The 15,751-nt window shown below is 52.8% G+C and overlaps 1 long non-coding RNA gene across 1 annotated transcript; it reads right to left on the reverse strand.

Moving 5' to 3' along the window:
- Positions 1 to 5,055: 5,055 nt before the first annotated feature.
- LOC309797499 lies at positions 5,056 to 7,271 on the reverse strand. Its single transcript, XR_014292666.1, has 3 exons — positions 7,210 to 7,271; positions 6,209 to 6,290; positions 5,056 to 5,103 (listed from the first exon to the last, which is right to left on the reverse strand). It is a non-coding gene; the product is annotated as an uncharacterized lncRNA (long non-coding RNA).
- Between the last annotated feature and the right edge of the window lie 8,480 nt (positions 7,272 to 15,751).

The following is a 15,751-nucleotide window of genomic DNA, read 5'->3' on the forward strand; positions in this document are numbered from 1 at the left end:
CTCCTCCAATCTACAAGTAAGGGAGCAACAAAAGATCCCTATCGTGAGCCATGTGTGGTGATCTCATCAGCTAAGACAAATATTTTTTTTTTCTGGTTATATTTATAGAAACCTTTCTTGTTTCCTTGGACAACCCTAGCTGGGGTTATCTTGTTTACTTTCTCTTTGTCCAGATCTGCATCTGTGATGGGGCAGCTTTTTATCTGCTGCTCTTTGCTGCCTTGGATTTCTAATTCCTCTGTTTTTCTTCTCATCTTTCATCTGTGGGGATCTTTTAAAATCAGACAGTTTGGAATTTCCAGTTACCAAGGCAGTAACTAGAATTAAAAAAAAAAAAAAAAAAGACACCACTGGCTCTGGTGAGTACTTGGCGATGGTTTTTCTTAGCAGTGTCTCGTTGCCTCCAGGGAGGGGGCCTTGGTACTCCTTTCCCCTTCCTGCCAGTCACGTGTTCCATGGTGCCAGGCCCTCCCTTCAGCCGCCACGGGGTGGAAAGTGCAGCCCGTCCCTGCAGCCCTGTGAACTAACACCTCCACGTCCGCAGTGAACCCGTGTCGCCTGGGAATCTACGTGCCCAGCAACATTCTGTCCTGCTCAGGGGCCGTTACCCTGGGTCCTGTCAGGGCTGGGAGAACGAGACCCTGGGAGCCGGGGAGGCCTGCGCGGGCTGAATCTTGGCCCTGCAGTCTGGGATGCAGGGGGCAGCATGGTCAGACCGGCCAAGCAGCTCTGCTCAAGGAGCTGGGCTCAGATGCCGCAACTTCTTAGCCAAACTCACGTTTCCCTTGTGGGTGGCGGCTTCTCCAGACGCATGCTCACGGGCGCTGTTGTCCCCAAGCAGGGGGACTGGTTCTCAGGTTAGGGTCTGAAAAACACCTTAGTATTTTTATGTATAAAGCACTGATATTCACACCACACACAAACAGATATACAGTGTATCTATGGTATTAAAATTTCTTTGGGGGAGTGTCAGTCAGAAAAAAGATACTAAAAAACACTCTTTAAGATGTGATAATAACAAAATGGTTGAACAACATCATCTTAACTTTAGCTCTTGCCTTCCTCTCTCCTGATCAAAACTTTGCTTTCAGCAAAGAATCTAAGACACATTCCCTCTAAGTTATGTCTCATAAAAGTTTATAAAATAGCATCTCTCATGGGGATATTTGCCCACTAATAGCCCTGACAACACCTTACAGTAAAGAAGAAGCTCTAGTCGTGGAATTGTAGGCTGGGGCAAGCAGAAGGATGCTGCTTTGTGAGAAACTTGGATTTATTGACTATCCTTTTTTTTTGTTGTTTTTTTGCGGTACGCGGGCCTCTCACTGCTGTGGCCTCTCCCGTTGCGGAGCACAGGCTCCAGACGCGCAGGCTCAGCGGCCATGGCTCACAGGCCCAGCTGCTCCGCATGTGGGATCTTCCCGGACCGGGGCACGAACCCGTGTCCCCTGCATCGGCAGGCAGACTCCCAACCACTGCGCCACCAGGGAAGCCCTATTGACTATCTTTTTACGTAAAAAATTTGGACACATTGTCCGCCAAAAGACTTTTTTATAATTGATTTTAGATGTAAGAAGCTTCTTCTTAGGTATAATTTAGAAATAGAAATGTTGCAACTTCTAGGGTCATTTAATGTTTTTTTTGAAGTCAGGATAATTCTGAAAACTCCAGGACTTGTGATTACATAGACCAGGGCCTTCTCACTGTCCTTGAAATCAGAGCTTCAGGCTTTGGTCATTTTTACTTTGCAAAAGACAGTTATCAGTACTTAACTGACCTAAACAGAGGGGAGAGCGGCTGTGGTGCCTGTGCAGGAGGAGGGAGGGCTTTCTGCAGCCTTGGTGGTCTTTCTGCACTTGCCCTGTGCACGCAGCAGCTGGATTTGTGTGCCTGGGATGCTCTAAAATGGCCCAATGTCCTTGAAGTCATCCTCTCACTATTCTTGGCTTTATCCAGATCTTACTAGTGACCGATGTCCAGTGTTGGCTTTAAAAGTAAAAAAGAGACTGGGAACAATTGGTAGGGTCCGTATAAGAAAAAAATAAAGTGACTGGAAAATAGATCCTTTGCAAAATGCAGTTAGAACTGTTTACCTTGGACTAGGAAGGGCAGAGGAAGAGGTTATTTTATGGGGACGAGTGATAAACTCTTTTCTTTTTTCTAACTTTTTGGATGCAGATGGGGTATAAATAATATTCTCACTGCTGGGAATCAAATAAAAGAAACTGGGCTTGGTTTTGCAACACAGAGATGTAGAGCGAATACAAGGTAAAAATCCCAGTACGTTGTTGGACATCAGTCCTTAGGGGGCTTGGTTTTGTTTCTTTTTCTGGAAAATGTAGAAGAAGCAAGGCACAGCAGGGATGGTTTTGCCAGAGTGGAGCTAGTTCATATTTACTAAGTACCTGTGAACTGGAACCTTAGTAGGACCCTATAAAAGCCAGAAAATATATACTCCCTGTTTTCTGAAACGTCCTGATTTTAGGACTAATTACTCTGATTCTTTTCATTTCTGAAAGTTAAAGGGATCATGGTGAAGTGAGTGGGAGCAATGTGAGCCCTTGTCCTGCCTTTGCCATTGACTGACCTGCTGACCTTGGACAACCCACAGCTTCCTCACGTGCCATGTGTGATGACAAAGGCCTTCCTTCTTACTTATTAAGTGTGTCAAATAAGAAAAAGAAACGACAGTGTTCTATAGGATGTTCAATGTTACACAAATATCGCAACTGTTATTAATTTGGATAAATCGTTCTTTAGACCTTGATCAAAGGTATTTCCAGCTGAAAGTGTTGACCAAAACTGATTCCCAGATTTGAATTTCAAAACCTGTGAAAATGCATACATTCGAACATCCTCCTGTGCCTACCCACTCACCCCTCAGACAGTGTCCACCGTGGGGCAGGGACGCGGTGAGCGATCGGGTGCAGCGCCGGCCTCAGGAGGGCACAGAGGACAGTCAGGAGAGGAGACTCACACAGGGAACTGCTGTGCCGCACAGTAAGTGCTCTGATCCGACGAGGCAAAGTGCTCAGGACCTCACTCACTCAAGGGCCCCAGATCTGGCCTTACGAGGGCAGAGGGAAACTTCTCAGAGGGGCTGGGTGCCAACCCAGGCTCGAGTGATAGGACTTGGGCCTGTACAGGACGAGTGAGGTGGGGAGGACCCCAGGCCAAGACTCAGAAGCAAAGGAAAGCTGGGCGAACTCGGGGAACTGCAAGTACAGTTAAAGGCCGACGGCGGTGGGGCGGGGCGGTGTGCAGGTTAGCCGGGAGCCACGCCCAGCTGGCTTCTCTGCCCGGCTAATGGCTTCCCCTCAGAGCAACAGAGAGCCACTGGGGGTTCAAGTGGGAGCGTGAAGATCAGACTGAAATGCAGACACCTCACTCTTGGTGCAGTTCCTGGGGATGAGTGGAGGGCAGGGCCCTCACGAAGACCAGGAAGGAGTGAAGGTGGCCTGACCGGAGGAGCTGGGTGACCAGGGGCTTACATGATGCTGTGAGCTGGGGGCGTGGGCACAGCGGGTTTCAGAAGTGGAGGAAGCAGGAAAGGCGGGAGGCCGAGGTCAGAGGGTGGGCGGTGAACGGTTCCTGGGGTCGGCCCTAGAGAAAGGGAGCTGGGAGTGAGTGGGGGTGACGTCACTGACAGTGAGGACCTGGGAGGCTTCCCCTGCAGCTTCTTAAAACAATGTGGTGAAACACACAAAACATAAAACCTGCCCTCACGATCACTGGAAGTGTACTGACATCAATGAGTGTATCGCGTGCCAGCACATTCCCCTGTGTCGTGCTACCACCACGGCTGGCGTCCACGGGACGCGTCATTGTCAAAAGTGAAATTCTGGGGACTTCCCTGGTGGTCCAGTGGCTGAGGCTCTGCGCTCCCAATGCAGGGGGCCCGGCTTCGAACTCTGGTCAGGGAACTAAGATCCCGCCTGCTGCAACTAAGACCCGGCACAGCCAAATAAATAAATAAGAAAACAAAACAAAAAACAAAAAACTGAAACTCTGTTCCCACTGAACACGAGCTCCCCGCTCCCTGCCCCCCATCCAGACCCTGGCAACCACCTCTGTACATTCTGTCTCTATGAATGTGACCATTTAAGCTCCTCTTATAAATGGAGTCTCACAGTATCTGTCCTTTCGTCACTGGCTTGTTTCCCTGAGCACAATGTCCTCGAGGTTCATCCACAGTGTAGCCTGTGTCAGACTTTCCTTTCCTTTTAAGGCTGAATAGTATTCCTTTATATGTACTCTTATCCCTTTTAAACTTTTGACTATGGTCCATAATAAAAAGTGTATTTGATGTCATGACCTAGTACACATGTATTATGTTACTGAAATAATGTTATTAGTATGTTATCATATAACGTACATGTCTTTGAAATAAACATTTTACCCCCAAACTACCCTTCCTACATGTGAAGTACTCTGATATTTTATTTCTATACTGTTTCTTAAAAAAAAAAAAATCTAGTCACAATCCTCCAAATCAGTTTCATGACACACTAATGGGTTGCGATTTCCAGTTTGTAAACAGTTGGTCTGTCTGACACTGATTACCCTGGATGCCAGCAAGACTTGGTGGAGTGGAACATAAGGGTTTGGTGCCAAAGCCGTCAATGAGTAAGGAGGGGTGGAAACCAGCTTCACCCATGTGTCTTCAAGAATGGCCTATAATTCCAGCACAATCTATCAAGCAAAGGTCCAAGCTATTAGTTTATTTTTGGTGTAAATAGGGTAATTCATGAATTTGCTGCTTTTTTCCAGTGGTCACCAGCTGGCATGGGTCTTTTGCTCTGGTTTATTCACTGCCAGTGGCCATTCCAATCCACTCTTCTATCACGGGGGAAAGCCAAGTAAACTGCTGTTCTTCATACCCTTGGACCCGTGCCCCCCACCCCCGCCCACCTGATCTGGGAAACGGGAAAGTGGGGGGTGCGGGGGGTGACTTCGGCAGCAGGTGACTGGGCCTCTGGACCCTGCAGGTCTTCCAAAGGCTCCAGCTGTTGCACAGCTGCAGGAAGAATCCCCTGAGGGAGAGGCACTGTCCAGGGGAGTTGGTAGGGGGGTCAGCCTCCAGGATGGACGCTGGGGGAATGCCTGCCAAGAGAAGAGAGGAGGGTCCCAGAGCAACGAACATCAAGGGTCAGGGCTCCCACTATGTGTATTCACGATGCTCTGCGAAGGCCCTGGGCTTTCACCACTGTCTCCCAGCCATTTCTGTTAAACACTAAGTGCCAGGAGAGCTTCGCCCTCCCCGCCTTATTAATTATCTAATCTCTGTGGTATTCGCAAAGGATGAGGTCAGAAATATCCCCAACTCCACGGCAATGAAAACATCAGTGGGGATGGGGGGAGAAATCAGAGGAAAGTTCACATATCCATCAAAGTTCGCTGAGCACCGCTGTGTGCCGTGCACTGAGTTAGCTGTGAAGATACAATGTGGACAAGCCGTGGCCTCTTTTGGACATGGACTGAGGGGGGTGACCAGACCAAGGACTCCGAGTTACGAACATGGACTCTGCAAAGTTCCAGTGGGGAGAAAGAGCTGGGCTCTTTGACTTTTCAGAAAGTGGAATTGAGGCTGTTCATGTCAGAAGTAGACAGCTGCTCAAGAGTGGAACCGGTCAAGAGTTTGAAGATGATCTTGGGTGATTTGGCCAGGGAGACTCACAGAGAACCCTAGGACACCTCACGACTTGGGCTGAGCCATTTGAGCACCAAAATATATCTACAAAACATTTTGAGCTGGAGAGTCAACTAGATAAGAACTTAGGATTTTTTTTTTTTTTTTTTTTGCTGTACGCGGGCCTCTCACTGCTGTGGCCTCTCCCGTTGCGGAGCACAGGCTCCGGACACACAGGCTCCGTGGCCATGGCTCGCGGGCCCAGCCGCTCCGCGGCATGTGGGATCTTCCGGGATCGGGGCACGAACCCGTGTCCCCTGCATCGGCAGGCGGACTCTCAACCACTGCGCCACCAGGGAAGCCCAGAACTTAGGATTTTTATAACATGACTATATTTGGTGACTTATTTATTCAGGGTTCCGTTTTGTCTTTGTAACTTAGTGAGGTCAGTACAGTGGGCATTTACTCATCCTAATTCCTCTATCCCATCCCACTGCCTTTCCTTGATAAAGGAACTGAGGATCAGAGGGTAAGTAACTTGTCCTGCATTAACCAGAAAAAGAACCTGGACACTCCTACCCAGACGAGGGCTCTGTCCACCACCTCAGGACACCTCTTCAGGTCCAAACTCTTCTCCTGCAGAGCCTTTTGAGTGCTGGCCCTGCTGGAATGAAAGGGTTGGAGGAAAGGACAACGCAGGATGCCACAGCGTGACCGCTGGGCACCTAGAGCTCAGTCCTCTTCCACCCATCCCCCTCCCTCCCCGGGACTCACTGACTCTGTCCCTCTGGGGGGGGCCCTCAGACATGGAGTGGTGTGGTGCAGTAGCTTTGCTGTCAAATGTATGGGTTAGAATTTTGGCTCTGGCATTTGCTACCTGGTAAACTCGGGCAAGTTTCTTAACCTTTCTGAGCCTCAGTCAAATGGGATAGTAATAAGCACCCAGCAGGATAGTTTGTGCAGTTAAACCTGGCTCATGGGCTGACGTCAGGTATGGGAGAAGGAGTTCAAAAGCCTCTGCCGTTTCATCTGAGGGCCCTCCCTGCCCCCTCTCTGCTGAAAGCCCTGAAGAGATTACCCCCTGAACCCAGGGCGTCCCAAACACTAGAGACCCTTGTTCTGGGATCCCAGGGGCTCACAACGTGGCCTCAGGGCATCCTGTCCCAGTGAATCACCTCCTTCAGCGGTGGCGCTTTCCCAGCCCCGCGGCCTGGCTAACTTACTGCAGACCAAAAATAGCTCCAATGAATGGAGCTCGGGTCCCCGGAAGCCTATATCCAACCCTGAGCATGGAATTCCAGAGCAGGAAGGGCTTCCTGGGGTCTCGCACTCACCCCCAACCCTGACCCCAAGCAGACACCCCGTGGTGGAAATCTATTAAAACCTTGAGCACAACAGGAGCGCTTGCTGCGGACACCTAACTTCCTTGACCTTCCAGCCCAGCTCCCCAACCTGCCTGCAAGAGCTCCCCGGGACAGGACCAGCCGAGTCCCACCAGGCCTCCCCTTAAATGCTGATCATCTCAACCTCTGTGCTTTTCTTGCACAAATCTTATTTTTCATACTGAGTTCACTTCTCACCTCTAGACCGTTGCTGAGGTTTTGTAGCCCCTCCCTGCTTCAGCGGGGAACTGGGACGGATGGGGACGGGGCCCCATCTGACACAGTCTGGGACAGGTGCCAGCAGCCAACATGCTCCTGATCTAGCAGGAGGGGGAAAGGAAAGCTGACAACCATGGACACAGGTGCCCTCTTCTTGGTAATGAGGAAAGACACTAGTATTTTCTTGGCCAAACAAGTCCTGGAGGGGAACCTCAGGGCAGAGGGTGGCACGACGCGGGGGTGACGACTGGGTGGGAGCGGGGAAGGCAAAGGGGCCCTGAGAGCGCCGGCGAAGCCAGGGTTCCTGGAGGGGAAGTGTTACTTGGCCCAGAAAACCCAGGTCCTGCCTTACTTCTTTATCGGACCTCACTGGAGGAGACCTTGGTACTCATTAGGCCAAGGGATCCTGGCTACTCATTCATTCAACAAACATTCACGACCACCTCACTGGGTTCGGAGTTGGAAATACAAAAGTAAAATACACAGCTCTCTACCCTAAAGGAGTTAGCTGTTCACAGGGGGCTTCCCTGAAGTGAACAGACGGCTCATCCGCTATAATACAGGCCCTACAAGAACACAGGCAGGGAGCACTGAATCTACCTGAGAAGGGGGGTCAAGGAGAAGCTTCCCAGATGAGGTGATAACTGTGCTGAACTCTGGGGGTGAGCCTGTCCAGGAAGCGAGAAGGGGCCCCCAAGAGGAGGGAGTCAGCCGCTCAGAGGCCCAGGTCTGGGGAGAGCAGGGTGGGTCAGGAGATTGGCCTGGAGCTGGGCGTGAGAGCAGGGCTGGGAAGGCAGGCGGGGCGGGTCCCGGAGGTGATGCGGGCCACTGCCTGCAGAGGTGATGGGGGCCCAGTGCGCCGGGGGCCTCAGCCCCCGCCAAGGCTTCAGCCCGTACTAGAGCCCAGGTTCGGGAGCAGCGGGCCCGTGGTGCGGCGCAGGGGAGCTTAGGGGGGCGAGGCTTCCTGCCGCACACGCACACGGAGACCACCACGCTGAGGTCCGGCTGCTCCCCTGTTCCTGAGTGGGCGTGCAGCCGGAAGTAAGGGGCAGCCCTGCTCACGTGCAGCGACCAGGGGGCTGGAGGCCCGTGAGAGGCTGGGGAGGAGACGCCGCTGGAGCCTGGGCTCGCGGTGGGCTCTGCTGGGCCTCCCGTGTCTGACGGCTGCGGAGCCTTGGTGTGACCGCCACTTGCTATTGCCGGGAATGTGAAGTGACCGCCCCCCCCCCCGCCCCCGGGAAGCGCCGCACGCACAGCAGCCTGCGGCCCCCTGCTCGGGCAAGTCCCCCTCCGGTTGCCTGCTGAGGTTGGGGAAGAAGAGGGCATGGCCGGGCGTGTCCTTCGCTTTGAGTTTATTCTGCTTCGACCTATTGGGACGGCACCATGGTTCCCCCAAATTCAGGTAGAAAGGGAACACTTAGGACGAGACCCCTGGTGAGGCGCTTAAGGTAGATGTACAGCTTGTCCTGCTGTCCAGGAACTGGCGGTCAGGCTGACTGTCTCAGGGGCAGGGTCTTAATGAGACCGACCCCGGAGTAGAGTGTGGCTCGGCTGGGCAGCCAGCCGCCGTCCTGAGGCCCACAGACCGCTGGCACCGAGACAGCCACGGGACGAGAGGGATTCTAGGCCGGGGGCGGCGCTCCCGAGAGCACAGCCACCCCCCACCAGCCTTTACTCCCTCTCAGTGCTTCCCCCCGGCCTCCTCTCTCAATCCCTCTCTTTTCCATCCTCCGCTCCGCCTGTCTAACCGTTCCCTGCACCCCGTTCCCCTTCCTGCTCTGCAGCCGGCTCGCGGGGCTTCCGTCTTAGAGGTGAACGAAGCCGCTCAGCACTGCGAGTCACGTGGCGGCTACTCGGCGCTCCGCCCCCAGAACGCGGACCAGCTCTTCCGCTGTGCACGCCCCGAGGGTACCTTGGGCCTGCGGCTTGTGTCATTCGATGGGGCGCCCTTCACGACGTAAACGGTGCTCTTCGGAGTCACTTCAGTTTCAACGTGGGACTCGAAAGCCTTCATAGCATCAAGTCTTTCAGGGGAAGATGTCGGCGCCTGCAGGAGACCAGGTCCTCAAGTGGACCCGGAAGCCTGTGAATAGTGTCCGCATTACTGTGCTCCAGAACCTTCTGACGTGGAGACTGTGAATCTCCTCCCCTCCAACCTCACCACCCGCTACCCTCACACGACCACAGCTGCGGCAGGTGGCTGATCGGAACCCGCCAGGGGCCATCCTGGCTCCTGGAGTCCTTCCCGTTTGCCCCGCGACGCGCGGCTCCCCACTCTGCTCCCCTTCCCTGCCCACCCAGCTCAGGGACACCCCTCCTCGCCACCCCAAACTCCTTTGGAAGTCTGGCACTGCACCTCAGATGTCAAACCACTGCCCAGAAACAACGGCTTCTGTTAGGATTGGAATGCAATGCACGCGTCTCATCCTTACACAGCTCTGAAGGCGTGACTCGACCCGGCCCAGCTCTCTTACTTGTTTCTTCCCGCTCTTGCCCTCATCCGGCCCCTCAGCCCCACTGGTCACTCTCAGACTCACCAAGTTCATGTCCATCTCGAGGCCCTGCACCTGCTGTTCCCTCTGCTTGGAGGGATGTCCCCCCGATATCCAGGGCTACCAGAACGTAAATCTACGAGAGCAGCAGCTTTGCGTTTCCTGTCTTTCCCATCGGATTCCAGGCGGCTGGCACATGGTGGGTGATGGGTAACAACGCTACATGAACAGTGTAAATAACACGCCACCTGGGACTTCCCTGGTGGCGCGGTGGTTAAGAATCCGCCTGCCAATGCAGGGGACACGGGTTCGAGCCCTGGTCCGGGAAGATCCCACATGCCGCGGAGCAACTAAGCCCGTGCGCCACAACTACTGAGCCCACGTGCCACAACTACTGGTCTGTGCACCTAGAGCCCGTGGTCCACAACAAGCCACCGCAATGAGAAGACCGCGCACCGCAACGAAGAGTAGCCCTCGCTTGCTGCAACTGGAGAAAGCCCGCGGGCAGCAACGAAGACCCAATGCAGCCAAAAATAAAAAACAAACAAACAGAAAACACACCGCCTGGCATCGTTTCCTCGTGTGCCTGTCCTGCCCTGTAGAAAGCGTCCTGAGGACAGAGATCTGGTCTCGGTGATGTGTATCCTGCCCAGCATCCAGCCCAGGCCCTCGAGTGGATGTGCTTTTAGAAATGTTTGTTGACACAATGAAGACGGAACGGGAAAGAGTCCTTTCCTACCAGGCGGGCTCAGCCGCCTCCACAGCAGGAAAAGAGTAACCCTTGTCCTCCCCACTCAGCCTGGGCTCGGCTGCCAGCCCAGCCCCTGGAATGTCGCTCCCATGGCGGCAGAGCTGTCCTCCACTTGGATTCCTTTCCCGCCACTGCCAACATCATTTTCTGAGCTGGTCGGACTCAGAGAAAGGGTATCTGCCTTCCTACAACAGCACACACCTAATCTTAGGAGAAAACAGGGCTCTGCTGAGATAACTCCCTGATTTCAAGGTGAGCTCTTCTAGAAAGATTGACTGAGGCCATGACCGTGGCTGCTGCGTTTCAAAGCCCAGGCAGATGTTTAGGTGGTAGAGTTAAATATTCCAAACTTACCTCATCCTCCCCCTCTCTCCCTCTCTCAAGGGGGAACATTCGGTTCCTCTTCCCCAACCCAGTCCTTCTCCATATTTGGGAATCTGGAACGGGCACTAGGGGCACAGCGTCCCCTCTCAGTGTCTTCTGGGAGCTGTAGTTCCCGACGAGCCCCTGCCAGCAAGTGGGCTGTCCATTCTCAGGAGGACGTCTGGACGCAGGGGTGGAAGGTGCCATGAGGAGGCTCACCTTCTGGTTTCAGGTCTCGGAAGCTGGTTTTGGTTGTGGCTCCGTCTCCCCACCTGTAAATAGGGATAATTATCTCTCTTTTCCTACCTGCCGGATTGTTTGTTGGGAGGGGTAATTATCCAGCACTCAGTAAATGCTCTGAGCTCGTGCCAGCAAGGAGTGCTTTATAAATAAAAATTGCTGTCTTTAAAGAGGAAAATATTAACGTTGATTGCCTCATTGCCTTCACAAGCCAATCCTCTGCCTACATGTCAAAAAGATGCTGTTTCATTCCTTGTATGTGCCTTCCACCCACCCCGCATTTAGATGGTTTCCCTGCATCTCATTCCATTTTGTTTCATCATCCTTCGTCTCATATCCTCAAGAATAAATGCACGCTCTCTCTCCTCTCTGAAAGGAGTGGGTTAGTTAGACAACGCTGTCCTATGCTGAAAGCACAAGAAAGTCACGAAGAAGGGAGGGGTTGGGCCTGCTCTGAGCTCCATGGCTCATGCCTGGGTGTGGCAGCAAGCTCGGTCTCTGTGCAAGAGGCTGACCTTTGCTCCCTCTGAAGAAGGCACAGAGGTTTCAGTGCAGCAGGAAGGATTTTTGAAAGATCTTTTTGGTCTTTTTTTCTTTGGCCACACCACGCAGCTTGCAGGAGCTTAGTTCCCCAACCACTGTGGAGTCCTAACCACTGGACAGCCAGGGAATTCCCTGAAAGATCTTAGCAAGAACTCCCTCCTCCAGAGATTTGAGGGAAGAGTTCTGTCACCCAGCACCTTTAGTTACAGGAAAGGGACTGGTCCCATGCAGTGGAAGCAGCAGCTTAGAAGCAAATGGTTAGAATCCTGGCCCTGGGACTTGAGGCAAGTCATTCACCTCTGGCCTTGGTTTCCTCATCTATGAAGTGGAGACGACACACAGGTCCGAGTTTTGTCGAGTGCTGCCCGAAGGGATGCTCAAGTCAGAAACGTTTGGATCAGAATCCTGCCAGGGTCCACTGTGGACACGCAATCGGGCTACTTGACTTCTCTGACCCTCAGGCATACTCTCTCTAGGATGGGGATCCCGAGACCACGTGAGGCCCCCTGCACAGAGCCTGGCGCTGCGGCTTCTCAGTAAACGCCGCTGTGACCGTTAGCGCCTTGCACACATGGAGTCGTGACTCTCCACATGCGCTATCATCGCACTGTGATCACTCGTCTCATTGATGACCGTCTCATTTTGTGATGATCAATGAAAATAATGTAAAGGTGCCTTCTAAGCTGTAAAGGACTACACTTTACAACTTAATGATGAGGGGTGATTAGAACTGAGCACACAGACAAGGGTGATGGAAACCCCAGAGTTCTCCTCCCGGCCCCAAGTTTCCATGGGATCAAGGAGGTACAATTGCTTTTTACTACAAAGAACTATAAGCATGTAAACTGTCACCAGGAACAGCAGGATTATTCATTTCTTGTTTTAGGTGTGAGTAGTACCAGTGTCCACTTGAGGAGTAAGAAGGACTCCTGTGCACACTGTACACCAGGCCACAGGTCAGCACAGTCATGTCTAATCATACGAGCACGCCGTGTGTTTATGGAGGGTGGTCATCAAAGGGTTAAAGCTGTCATTTATGGACGGTGGGATTTCAGATGATTCTTGTACTTTTTGGTCTTGTCTGCATATGCATCATTTTAACAAAAACAGTTAAAAGAGCAGATACTAAACAATCAGATTAGAGCTTGTAAAATGTGAGGAGGATCCTTTAACCCCAGAGAACATTTTCTTAGGTGTGTCTGTGGAAATTATGCCCAAGGCCTGTGAAGAGAAGTCAGAGGGGGTTGGAGTCCCTCCAGGATGGCCCCAGAAAGACAGGAAGGGACACTTTCCCGTCTGTTTACTTCCTAGGCTGTACCCACACGGCAGTTTCACCATCGAGGGGCAGGTCGAGCCTCCGGTTTTCTACCTCTGCTCTCTGCAGCCCCTAGGACTCGGGAACTCACCCCTCCTTCCCTTTTGTCGCAGGGATTAGGGGAAGGGTGTGGTGAGCCTACCTAGTCCACTCCCACTGTCCCACTACATTTCAGAACTAGACGCACAAAGAACAAACTCGCTTCCCAGCAGGACACAAAATAGGAGGGACAGCGCGCCTCACCATTCACGACCTTCTTCCCAGAGGACGCCCAAGGCGAGTCCGTGCAGGCTGCGGGGCGGCCTGTCTGTTGGGGCGGCCCATCCCCGGAGAGGGCAGGCTCCCTCCCGTTGCCACAGACACTGAGGCTGTCCCCAGAAAGACTTCTCACCCAAGCCCATGTTAACATGGAGCCAGAGACAGGGCTGCCACGTCAGGCCCTGTGGTGGTGGAACCTCACAACCCAGACTCGTGGACTGGCACCTCCTGGGGCTTCCTGGTTACCCCCCGGAAGGGTGATCTTTCCTGCGCAGATTGATTTGCAGGGAAAGAGGCTTTTACAAAACCAACGAACTGGAGTTTGGCCAAGTAGTCCTGAACAATTTTTGAAATGAACTCAATTGTCATGGGTTAAAAAAATATGTTCAGATACCTGTTTTCCTCACTTTACCGGCTTTCAGGCATTCCACCTGGTGTCATTCTGAACCTGCCCCGGAACCAGAGGCTGGGTGGGGTCAGCTTATCTGTGGAGCAGGGCACTAGGCTCGGGGTGAGGATACCAAGACGCCCTTGAGGTTACAGTCTGAGAAAAATCATTAAGACAAATGCAAAGGCAAACTGCAATTCCTTTTGTTTATTTTATAGTTATTGCTTTCTTTCTTTTAGGCCCTGGACCCATGGGATAGCGTTGGGCACACGTTTGTGTTCCTTGCTGTAGTCAGCTGAGTGAGAAATCCAATGTTCAGGCTGACGGAAGCCTCCAGGGTGGGGAGCGCCGCCCTTCTGCTTCTTTGAGGTTCTCCCCACCCCTCTCCTTTCCACTGCCCTCACCTGGATCAGGTGTGAAATGAAGATTTCTGGAAATCCTCCCAACATTTCTCCTCCTTCCCCACTGCCCACATGCCTTCATCAGGGCTTGCTGACCCAAAATTCCATTTGGGGAAATAACTTCAGGAAATAATTTGGGACATAAAGATTCTGTCAGTGGTTCCCAGGCTTTTAAATACAAATGACCACTTTTAATTGCCCCTCCGTCAACCCCCTTTTGGAATGTTTCTCTGTAAATAAAACCTATTGATCAGTAACAATCGTAGCACCGTCTCAGGTAACCATACAACTGAAATACTACAACTATGTTGAGAGCTCCTCCCGAGGGCCCGCTGTGGGAAGCCACAGGTTTTGGGGACCAGAGCTGCTCTCGGGGGCCCTGGGGTGGGGACTGCTCTTCCCAGCAGGATCTGGGCACGAACAGCGGCCTTGGATGCCGTGACCCACCCCAAAGCACGGGATCTCTGGGCTGGTGAGGAAACACTTGAAGCCAAGGCGAGGTCCTCTCTGGGGAGGCGTGTCGGGGGCAGGGGTGCTGCATCCTTCAGTGGGGGACAGCAGCTGTCGCTTCCCCTTCCTGGCCTCAGTTTGGCTGTAGAATAAGGCTCCTTCCAACCCTGAAAGTCTGTCACTCAGGGTGACTAAGTTTATTCGATTATTTTCTAGGAAACAAGGAAGAGAGCACTAGAAGGAACACTGCACATCACTCACAGGCAAGCAGGCAGGCTGGGGTACCAGTATCTGGAAACACCGCCACGTGTCCCTCCTTTTTGGCGGGCTGCGTTAGGGCATGTATCTCCTCAGCTTCCAGCCTTTCTCACAGTGCTCACCAGCGAGGGTCCTGCAAGTCTAGATCAAATGATGCAGAACAGCTCAGGGGAGGCGGGGTCCTTTGGAGCAGCGCACGCCTACCGCTTTGCACCATGCCAGATGCACAGGGGTCCTGAGATAAGGGGGCCTGTCCCTGTCCTCAGGAATGGCACTGCTGAGTAAGGGAATGACACAAGTAACTATAAGAAAATGCAAAGTACAGTGGGGAGTTTGAAGGGAGGAGTGATTAGCTCGAGTTGAGTGGGACCAGGGAAGACTCAGGAGGGCCCAGCATCCTTCCACCTTCCACGACAGAGCAGGGCTGACTAGTCCCCAGTGAGCATCCGTTACTTGCTTCACATCAGGCCCGGTCTGGCATCGTGAAGATTTGCTCAGGTGAACCCTCTGGCTCCCGGGGTGGGTGAGAACATGTGGAAATTGGAGGGCAGGTCTGCGTGGGGGGGCTCCCGGTCACCCTGAGGGCAGATGAGGAGGAGCTATTGCCAGCCCTTTGAAGAATGCCCTGCCGTGGGCTCTGGTGGGAGAAGTCTCCAGTAGTTGTTCCAGCTTTGCTGCTGAGACCATGAGTTCTGAACTCAGACAGTTTCTGAGCTTTAATTTCCCATCTAGCGATAGGAATAAGAATACTATACCTGTATTGCCTTGCTCACGGGTTTGCTGTCCAGCTCAAACAGGGTGAGAGCACCTTGTACAGCCAGGATTACATTATCAGCTGAGAAGAAACACTCGAGCCAAACTGTCTTACTGAAGTCCCAGCCCCCCTCTGCAGTCCTGTGTGACGGCCCTGTTGCCTTGGTTTCTACACCCACAACCTGGGGGCGACAGCAGGGCTGTCGTCGCAGGGCTGCTGGTGATGTAAGGTGAGGTGGGTGTAAAGCACTCAGAACAGCGCCCGGCACATGGCTGACGCCGGAGCACCGAACTGAGCCGGCGTTCCTA

Source organism: Mesoplodon mirus (genome assembly GCF_964341445.2).
Source record: "Mesoplodon mirus genome assembly, contig: HAP1_SCAFFOLD_655, whole genome shotgun sequence".
Taxonomy (NCBI): domain Eukaryota; kingdom Metazoa; phylum Chordata; class Mammalia; order Artiodactyla; family Ziphiidae; genus Mesoplodon; species Mesoplodon mirus.